Genomic DNA, 12,007 nt, shown 5'->3' with positions numbered 1-12,007 from the left:
TGAATCTGATGTACCTCTGTAATTTCGAATCATCCAGTTCTGAAATTGTGATCTGTAGTAGCTTTCTGTGTCCTCTTTCCAATGCCACTAGTCTGAACCAAATTGGATTCTCCAAGAAAGAGTTATGCACAATCTCCCGCAGTGACCTGATTATAGACTGGTTCAGTAGAGCAAACTTGTATGAAGTGCCACGTGTCACTGTTTCAACCTTTGACTCTAAAAAATATATAAAAGAAAACTACAGTTCGTCCTCTTTCTGTAACTTCTTACGAAATTTCAATCCGATGCTCAGAAAGAAAGTTATGACGATTTTCCCCAGGTCACCTCTTTTGAGTGTAATTCAGGAGTCTGCAAAAAGACCAACTTCCTGAGATCATATCTCCGAAAATATCGCGCGAAAAGATCTGAAATTCGGACCCAAGGTTCAGCGCGATTTCTTCTCAAATTGTTTTTTTTGCGACTTTTGAAACGTCACAGAAAAAAAGTTATAGCGAAAATGCCACGATGACCTGTTTGGAGCAGTGAAACCCTAGAATCCAAAGCTCTGATACCAAATGTTATGAAACCAGCTCACAAAAAGATAGAAAAGAGAGATCGACGCCTTAGAATTCAGCGTCTTCGAGGGGGCAACCTCCCTTACATTACATAAATGAACAATTCTTGGATGATACAAATGAAAATACCTCCTTTCTATATATAGGAGTCTAAGTGGTCCCAATACAATCAAAGCCTACATAAAGATAATATTGTAGGGCACAACAATAACAATAGTGGGCTTCTATGTGGCACAATAGTAACAATATGGGCACTACATGGGTACATCAATATAAATAAGGGGTATAACTACAATAGTAATGGGGTAATCACTAGTATTATAGGGACCCAACACTCCATCAAGTCATCATTGTTTATTCTTTAGTTCTTAGTTCTGTGAGTAGTATTTCATTCTTGGGTTTGTTCTCAACACCTCATTCCTGCAAAAATATCATAACCCTTGGCATATTTTAGTATTATGCTTCAGTCTTGCAATAAGATCATGTTTCGATCTTGTAGTGGTAGTATTCATGCGATAACACAGTCTGCAATATACTTCGGTCATGTTTCAGTTCTATGGAAGCCTTCTCATGCTACGGTCCTTACCATGCTTCGATATATGGCAGAATTCTCATGATACAATCCTTACCATGCTTCGATCTATGGCAAACTTCTCATGTGACATCCTTACCATGCTTCGATCTATGAAAACCTTCTCATTTACCATGCTTCGATCCTGTGACAACTTACTTTTGTTTCGATCCTGTAGAATCCTCATCATACTTTATTAGTGTCATCATAATTCGGTCCTACAATGAAACAAAGTTACACTTCTGTTTTGTATTGGTAGAGTAGTGGGTTCAAACTTTAGTTCTGTAGTAGCCCAGAGTTTTGGTTTCTGAGGTAGCCCAGTAAGCATATAAAACTTCAGTAGTCTTAAAGTATTTCAACATGAAATGACACTTAAGTTTCCTCAATCATTGAATTATTCCTCTCTGAATTTCTTTTAACTTCATCTATGAGATACATCGAACTCATCTCTCATCTCTGCAATTTGAGTGAAGTTTACACGCCTATATATAGTTGTTTCCCATAACAAAATAAGTGAACCTGATCCTTTTTGTGAAGCCGACTTTTGGAGGATTTGTTTGGAGGCTAACCTTGCAAGGTGACTTGATGGAGGATTATTTTGACAAAATAAATTTTACTTTAGCTTATATAAAAATCCTAAAAGCCTACAATGGAGGCTTGACCTATGAGAATTGACTCGAGCATGAAACTCATGCTTTAACAAGTGAACTTAATTAATAATAAAATTTATTTTGCTTTCTTTTGATAAATATATTTAAGTATGACTCAAGTAGAATTATGAAGACCGAACCTGGTTGCATTCTTCGACACATAGGTGGTTAAGAATTTGGGGCTAGAAGTTCGTGATCATCCAAACACATATCCACTAGGATGGGTAAATAAGGATGTAGAGCTGAAGGGGCGTACTAGGAAACAAAAACAACAACTGAAAGAGTTTCCACATTCATATAGGGACGTGTTCCGAGAGCCTAAAGAGTTACCACCTAAGAGGGAAGTGGAGTAGAAGATCCAACTATTGCTAGAGTCTCCATTGCTAAACAGTGGGCTTTACAGGCGGTATGTTATAAAAGCAAGTGAGGTGAAGAAATAATTGCGGTAGCTACTAGAACATGATTTCATTTCACTGAGTACATCATCATGTGGATAACCCATCATCATTGTGCCAAAGAAAGATGGGATTTGGTAGATGTGTATAGATTACAAGACATTAAACAAAATCACGCTCAAGAACAGGTACCCCCTGCCCAGGGTAGATGATCTATTGGATTAGTTGTAGCAAGCAAAATACTTCACCAAGAAGGACTTAAAGTTTGTTTATCACTAGGTTCAAGTCAAAGAAGAAGATAACTAGAAGACCGTTTTCAAAACCACTCAAGGTTTGTATGAGTGGTTAGTCATACCATTTGGCCTATTTAATGCACTAGCTACATTTATGAGATTAATGAATGATGTATTGTGCCCTTTTATAGATTCATTTGTTATAATATATTTAGATGATATACGGGTATACGGTGCTACCTAGGAGGAGCACATCTCTCATTTGATGCAGGTGCTAGAGACATTAAAGAAACACCAACTGCCAGCAAATCTCAAGAAGTGTGAGTTTGCACAACAATCTTAGGTGTATATGAGATGAAGATAGATCCTACCAAGATGGATCCCATCATGGAATGGTCAATGCCTACTTATATTTTTGAGGTTAGGAGTTTCATTGGGGAAACACAACACTTGAGGAAATTTGTAGCCTCAATTTCAGTGGTAGAAACACCACCCCACACTATAACAACAAGTGGCAAGAGTTTCCAACGGGGAAAGGGTCAACAGAGGAATTTCGAGGAGCTAAATAAGAAGATCAGTCAAGCACCAATTCTAGCATTACCAAACTTGTAGCGGTCCCTTGAAGTGGAAACAAATGTGTGTGGGTATGTTATGGGAGTGGTCTTGATATAGGGAGGAAGGTTTGTGTGCTACCATTCTAAAGTATTTTATGGGTCAGTTCTTAACTACCCTACCTATGATAAGGAGCTTTATGCCCTAATGAAAGTTGTGAAGAAGTTGAAGTACTATTTGATGGGAAAGGAGACAGTAATCCACACAAATCACCGGCCACTATAGTGCTTGCAGATCTAGAGTAAGCTATTGTAGACCAAGCATTACAAGTGGATGGGGTTTCTGCAACAGTTTCATTTAGTGATCAAGTACAAGAAGGGAACCTCAAACAAGTTGGTTTACATTCTTTGAAGGCCACCCACACTAAATATTACAACTTTGGGTACTCTTATGCACATGGATCCATTCACCCATGATGCATACAGAGATGCACATTCAAAGGATGAGGACTTCGAGGAGGTGTTTCAACAATTGCAAAGTTAGACTCAGATGCACAATAGTGACAACACTATTGACTACCATCTGCAGGATGGGTTACTCTACAAGCTAGTTAAGCTATGTGTTCCTAAAGTTAAGAGATTGTAGCTGATTAGTGAGGCTCACACCTCTAAGGTTGAAAGGAACTTTGTTATAGGGAAGGTTGTGGCCAACTTGCAGAGGTATGTGTGTTGGCCCAAGATGCAAGAGCGGGTAGCTAGTTTCATAAGAGGATGCATGCCTTGTTTTACCAACAAGCCTAACAATAATAAACATGGTCTATTTCATCCCTTGCCTGTACCCACTCATCCTTGGGAAAGTATTTCCATGGACTTTGTGGGAGGATTACCAACAACCAAGAAGGGACATGACTACCTGTTCATGGTAGTTGACAAGTTCAACAAGATGTGTGTTCTGATGTCCCATAAAAATACCATCAGTGGGCAAGAAACAATGAACTTGTTCTTTGGACAAGTCTGGGTGCACTTTGGGTTACCAAGGAGCATCGTTTCCGATAGGGATAGAGATTTATTAGTGCATTCTGGACTACATTGTGGGAGAAGATGAACACGAAGTTGAAGAGATCTACAACATTCCATATACAAACAGATGGATAGGTAGAAGTAGTCAATAGGACTTTGGTGCAGCTTTTGAGAGGATACAACCAGAAACATTTGAAGAGTTAGGATGAAAACATGGTATATATGCAACATTCTTACAACATAACAATCCACACCTCTACATGAAAGTCCCCATTTGAAACTTGTTTTAGATATTTGTCGCCTTCACCTTTGGACATTGTGTGTAACACCCTCCACCCACATTACCCAAGCTTACCGGTCCACCAGTGTAAATTTGTGACGAAGAGTTACCATGTTATGACTCAACCTCCTAGATAACCTTAAGGAAGTGGAATCAACAAAACCAACACCTTACTAACTTCCCTTAGGTGTTACAGGACCCCCAAGGGCTAAACCACCCTTTCAGGTGCCCAAACCTTGAGTTAAGCCTCTTTTTCAATGTCATGGACTCCTAGACGTTGGCACAACACTACAAAAATTTGACTGTAACCCTCTTGTCATATGCATAAGCCTGCAAGGGAGAAACTACAACCTTTTTCACCCAGTTATATGCTCGTAACCGCGAGATCTAAGGTACTTTTTCAGGTTTAGTCTCCAGACCACAACCCATAACTTAATGAGACTTTCCATAACAATGAATGACACAAAGACAAAGCCTTCCATACAAAACTTAAACAAGTACTTGACCTAAACAGACCTAACCATGACAAAATTTTGTTAAACACATCGTGAACATGTATTCTACATGTCATAATTATAGATATGAGCACATGGATCTCATACTTATCTGAGAATCATCGAGAAGCTCTGGTGCCTTTTGACAATAGTTGTATTATAATATATTAGGTCATACATTCATTAACATTACATTTACTAACCAAAATATGATGAGATCCATAACTCAAGTATGTCATAAAACCATGCTTATAACCAACACATAACCATAATAATAACAATGATAGAACAACCATTAAAGCCACATAATTACAATTATAAATACTTGTGAAATACAAAAGGAAAAGAACTCTTATTAACATATGCAAAAGCTAGCCAAGTTAGGGACTTCCACGCACCACCCAACCATAGATTAGGTTGAACCAAATCTTTCTTTCAACCAATCACCCCCATGCCATATTTCAAGCATGAATGTGAGACTCACAACAAAATCAACCGGGGCTTCCTCAGGCTTTACCTCGTATCTTGCCATCACCAGTCAAGGGATTTCTAGGCCCAAACCCTCCTCTATACAACCAGGATTTACCGTGTAACTTGCCATTACCGGTCAAGGGATTCTTAGGACGAACAATAAACATACACTACTAGGCTTTACCGCAATCCTGCAAAAACCAGTCAAGGGATCACTACACCCTAACAAGAACGGATGCCTCCAGATTTCTTCACCAATACCTTGAGGAATTTTCTTGTTTCCACCCTTAGGCTTTGCCATGTATCTCGCCATTACTGGTCAAGGGATTCCTAGGCCGTTGGGAATTTTGTTGAGACCACCTCACCTAGTTCCGAAACCATCCGGCAATCCAACTCAACCAAATGAAAGAAACCCATCACACCATGGTTGTCTGAAAATGGAAAGGCAAGGCTAAAACCATTGTCATGCTTGGAAAAACCCATGCCAATGATAACCAAAGAATGAAATACACACATGCATGCCAAAACTAACAAGGGAATCATACATGCAACTCGATACCTGCAAGTAATCCCATTGTAGTCACTTTATCCAACTCTTCCTTGCTTGCTCCTTGCTTCCCTTTGCTTTCTTATCCTTCCTTTACCTTCCTTTCTCCAATGCTAGAGTGCTCCAAGAATGCTCTAAGTGTGAAAGAGTATGTGAGAGAGAGAGCTCCAAAACAAAACTAACAAAGGTGGTGAACTAATCTTCATAATCCTTTTTATCAACGAGGCCTCTATTTTCTTCATTTTCCTTCAATTTCCTCCTCACATGCAACCTGTGACCTTTCACCTTCCTTTTCTCCTATTTTCCATTATTTTCATAAATAAAATGCCAATTAATGCCTCTTTGCCTTTTCAAAGACTTTTCCAATCTACCCTTAGCTATAATAAACTAAATGAATAGCCATGAGGATGTCTTTCCCAACATTCAGCTTGGAATATGTCATGACCTTGGTCTTGTTTTTCCTTTATTAACTTTATTACATGGAATTTTAACCAGGGTTGCTACATAACCCTCCCCCTTGGGGTAACTTCGTCTTCACTGTTCAATGACACATGTGACCAGCAAGACCGTTGGAAACCAAAACATACTGCCCATGGAGCTTTATAACTTAGGTTGATGTAGTATTTACAATCAACAACCTACAGAAAAGAAAATCCATCATAACCAACATGACAACATGAAAACCATACCGTTTATTGGAACTTTTAACCCAACTCAATGCGGTATTTACATCATGCACATGCATATATAGACACAACACCAAAACATATACCAAAGGCATCCGCTCATCTAGCGAATAGAGAAGGATACATAGCCCACATCTGATCAACCATCTCCCATGCAGCATCATTGCACCCAAAGTGTTTCCACTACACTTTAACTTTCTTGATTGCTCGATTTTGGAGCATGACAATCTTTTGTTGCAAAATGCGCTGAGGTTTCGACTAGAATTCTCCTTTTGTCTCCACCTGCAATACATACAAATTGATAACATGATCAACATCTTTTACATATCTCTTCAGAAATGAGACATGGAAAACACCATGGGATTTCACTATCGAAGGCATTGCAAGTCGGTAAGATATTGGTCCAATCCTCTTAAGAATCTTGAAAGGCCTGCAATAACGAGGTGTCAGCTTCGCACATGATCCAATCCTTAGGGAGTTCTTCTTGGGCTTGGTGCGCAAGTACACATGTTCCCCAACCTGAAACTCCTTAAATACTTTGTGTTGATATGCATAGCTCTTCTATCTATCCTATACTACCTTTATATTCTACTTGATAACCTATATTTATTGTTCCATCTCTACCAACTTGTTCGTTCCTATAAGTACCCTATTCATTGGATCACTCCAATTGATAGGATTATTACAACTCTACCCATAAAGTGCCTCAAACAGACTCATCCTTAGTGATTCCTGATACCCATTGTTGTAAGCAAACTCAACCAGTGGTAGATACTCTTCCCACTTTCGTTGTTGATGCATAACATACATTCTCAACATGTCCTCCAAAATCGTGTTGATCCTATCTGTTTGCCCATCAGTTTGTGGATGATAAGTTGAATTGAAGGCCAAATTTGTAACCAAACCTGCAAATAATGCCTTCCAAAACCTAGAAGTGAACTTAACATCTCTATGAGATACAATATTCTTCATAATACCATGTAACCTCACTATCTCCTTGATGAAAATCTGTGCTACCTCACTAGCTGAATAAGTAGACTTAATCGCTATGAACTGAACTACCTTGGTTAACCTGTCAACTACAACCATGATGAAATCATGCTACTTAGATGTCCTTGGGAAACATGTACTGAAATCCATGGAAATAACCTCCCATTTCCACTCTGGAATTAGAATCGGATGTAGTAGACCACCTTGATGCTTGCACTTTGTCTTTACCTATTGACAATCAAAACATATAGCCACAAAATTTGCCACTTCCTTCTTCGGATTCGACCAACAATAAAACTTCTTCACCACTCTCAATGTCTTTTGATATCTTGGATGACCTGAATAAGACTTAACGTGAAATTCCCACAAGATACGCTTCTTGAGCTCACTATTATCCGATACATAGGTCATGTTCCTAAATCTGACCAAACCATCCACTATGAGATGATAGTCCACATCCTCATCGCTTGTACCCTGTTGTTGTAACATGTGCCTAAGCTCCATATACTTATCATTCTGTTGTCCTTCCTGTAAGATCTAGTCCTATAAATATGTCTCATATTAACTCATAATTGTTATATGGTTTACTTACATTCTTATGCTAAGAGCATCTGCAACCTTATTCTCTTTACTCTTAATGTACCCGATCTTGAAGTCAAACTCACTGATTGTGGCCAACCATCTAGGTTGCCTGACATTCAGATTCAGTTGGTTGAATAAGTATCTCAATCCACTGTGATCACTGATCAAGATGAATTGCATGCCAAGAAGATAGTGCCTCCACATCTTCAAACCATGGACAATCGTTGCCAACTCAAGATCATGTATCACATAATTCTGCTCGTGTTCATTCAGTTTCCTTGAATCATATCATACCACCTGCCCCTCCTGCGTCAAGACTCCACCAAGTCCTCTCTCGCAAGCATTTGTACACACTACAATCTCTTTTTTTGGATCTACAATCTTTAGAATTGGAGCATTTGTCAACAACTATTTCAAATGCTCAAAACTTGTTGCACATTCCTCTATCCATTCAAATTTCTTTCCTTTCCTCTGTAATGATGTAATAGACTATCCAATTCGAGAGAAGTTCTTGATGAATCTTTTGTAATAACATGCTAACCCCATGAATGATATAACCTCATCCACGCTCCTAGGAGCTACACATTCCATGATAACTCTTATATTTTCCAGATCTACTACTATGCCTTCCTTGGATACAACATGCCCCAAGTAATGTACCTTTGTCTGAAAGAAGCTACATTTTCTAAGCTTGGCATACAACTGATGCTCTCTTAGAAATCTCAATATTTTTGCTAAGTGTTCGACATGCTCTTCCTCATTCTTAGAATATATCAATATATCATCAATGAATAAAATAACAAACTTTTCTAGATAAGGATGTAATAAACTATTCGTCAATCACATAAAAGTAGTTGGAGCATTAGTCAAACCGCAAGGAATCACAACAAACTCATAATTCTCATACATGGTCTGGAGAGAAGTCTTGTATATGTCCTCTTCTTTAATGTGTACCTAATGGTATCCTGATCTCAAATCAATCTTCGAGAACATCGCTGCTCCCTTCAACTGATCAAACAAGTCATCAATCCTCGACAATGGATACATGTTCTTGATGGTTACCTTATTCAACTTCCTGTAATCAATACACAACCTAACAGTACCATCCTTCTTCTTCATAAATAATACTGGTGCACCCTAAGGTGATAAATTGGCCTAATGTACCCCTTGTCAAGCATTTCCTTCAACTGCAACTTCAATTCCACTAAATCTGGTGTGCTCATCTTGTATGGTGCCTTTGATGCTGGTGTTGCCTCTGGTACCAACTCAATAGAAAAGTCCACTTCCTTGTGAGGTGGCAACTCCGAAATCTCTGCTAGGAATACATACTGACACTGCTATAGAAATGGGTACCTGTTTAAGACTTATGCATCCTCACCATCCTTACCTTTATCACTGGAAATATGCACTACAAATAACACACACCCTTTCCTGCGACTATGCTTTGCCTGTGTAGCTGTAATCATTTTGACTGATGTTTCCTTCTTCTTACCCTACAAGATTCTTTGTTTAGGGTTTGCATATTTATGTGGGTTTGATCTTGAATCTGAGATGCCAGAAATTCCACAATAGTCATTTTTGAATGCCAACGTTTCGAGTCTATACCAAGACCCATTGTCATGACAAAGGTCGAGGAGAAGCAGAAGAGAAATGGAACAAGAAATAGTGAGCGATCAATAGAATGGACCGACAATTAATATTAATGAATGTGAAACCTAATAATATGCTCCTAATTAAATTAATTAATTTTTTAATGATATAGTATTATATTATTAATTAATTTTAATTTTAATTTTAAAATTGATTAAATTAAATTTTTTTTTATTATAATGGTTTTATAAATATTTTAATCAATTAAATATATTAATGTCCATGTGTCAATATATTTAATATTTGATTAAATGTGTTTAAATTAATATGTTTTTTATTTATTATAACTCGAAAGTTATTTTGTTTTAGTTTAATAAATCACTGAAATGTTGATTAATATGTTTTATATATCTTTTAAATATATTAATATATTCAAATATATTGATATATTTAAATATATTTGAATATTTCAATTGTCTTTTTTATTATTATTTTTATTTTATGATATTCTAAAATTGAAGTTACTAAGGGATGTAGATGTTGATTAAGGAATAGAGGTGGCTGAGGTGTTTAGGATAGTAGAATTAATTTGGAGGTTGCAACTTTGTGTGAGCAAGAGTATCCAATGCAGGCTGACTTCAATTTTATTGTCTCTGTTGAGATTGATGGAGTTCTTCATGATTTCTAGTGCTTCACACATATTTCTTTTGTAATAATGGTTCTCCCTGAAGATTATTTTCATCTCTTCCACGCACACATGATGGCTTCTCTTGGATGAATTTTCAGCAAGTGCTGAGGATTTGACTCTCCCTTTCTTGATATATGCAACATGCTCTTTGAGTTTGATTTTGAAGGATCTTCCTATCTCACCAATGTAACATTTACCACAAGAGCATTTGACTTTATAAACGCCTTTTTGCTGGAAGTGATCTAGGTCATCTTTTACATATTTCATCACATGCTCGATCGTATTCATCAGTTTGAACGAGGTTGTTATTCCTTTTTTTCTCAGGACCCTGGCTAGCTTTCCGGTGATTTCGTGGATGTAAGGGAGATATACTTTTCCAATTAGGGTTTGTGAGTTGGAAGAGGGGGGTCTAGAAGTAGTTCTGGATCTAGCTTTTATGATAGCTTTGTTGATATCCTTGTGTCTGTAACAGGTGTTTAAGAAAACATTTTTTAGATATTCAATTTCCTCATCTACATGTTCCTTGTTAGATATCTTGTAGTAGATTTGACATGTAAATAAATTCTTTGATAAGATAAACCTGAAAGCCAATACAAGAGATTGCTAGAATGAAAATGCTTCTTTATTGATATCTTCAGAAAAACACTTGAGGTAGGGTAACACCATACAATCATTCCTTAAGGAAGGATATCACTCCATAAGCCATATGCTTGTCAATACAATCATCCTTCACATCTCTCAGTGGGGAGTCTCTAGCCTCTATATAGGTTTCATACATACAATACAATGGGTCATTACCATGGGTCTCTCAATACCATATATCTAATACAATGGGCTTATCACTTGATTCCCTAACTACTTATGGGTTAACCACTTTATTTGTTAATTATGACCCATATCTTTTCATTACATTATTCCCTTGGGTACCTCCCTTTATACACCATATTATCCCCCCTAGGTATATGACATTCCACCCCTCTTAAACATGTTTCATCCTTGAAACATGAGAAGAACACAAATAATAACATCTACTCAAAAGAGTAGTCCATTGGTACCATGCACATGCATCTAACCATCCCATATAAAGTTGAACTCTTGATCTAGTCGGTGCTTCGCTCGCTTGAGATGGTCACTCCACAAGCCATATGCTTGTCAACAATAATCCTTCACATCTCTCAATGGGGAGTCTCTACCCTCTATATAGGCTTCATACATATAATACGACAGGTCATTACAATGGGTCTCTCAATACCATACATCTAATACATTGGGATTATCACTTTATTCCCTAACTACTTATGGGTTAACCACTTTATTTGTTAATTATGGCCCATATCATTACATTACGTTATTCCCTTGGGCACCTCCCTTTGTACCCCATATTCCCCCCTAGGTATATTGCAGTGAGGCACATCCTAAGATGTAGATGGGCGCAGGCACATTGCGATCACGTAGGGATGATGGCAGATTCAAGACGGAGTACTACGAACGACTCTCTATACTTTTGGCTGATGAGGGAATATTCCCTGTGATGGCTCGGGACACCAGGGAAGATCCTAGGATTTTGGAGCTCTTGAGGGATTGTCCACGCGATGTGATGAGTCTTATGCGTCATATCTTTAGAGCTACCAGACTACTAGCCGCAACGAGGATGGATGGGCATGTAGCAAATACACATGAGTCTTCACCTAGTGCTACCCCATGG

This window comes from Pinus tabuliformis, chromosome 2_2 (genome assembly GCF_031772625.1).
Source record: "Pinus tabuliformis cultivar Carrire ecotype Pingquan chromosome 2_2, CPIR1, whole genome shotgun sequence".
Lineage (NCBI taxonomy): Eukaryota > Viridiplantae > Streptophyta > Pinopsida > Pinales > Pinaceae > Pinus > Pinus tabuliformis.
Note: the sequence above shows the minus strand (reverse complement) of the source record.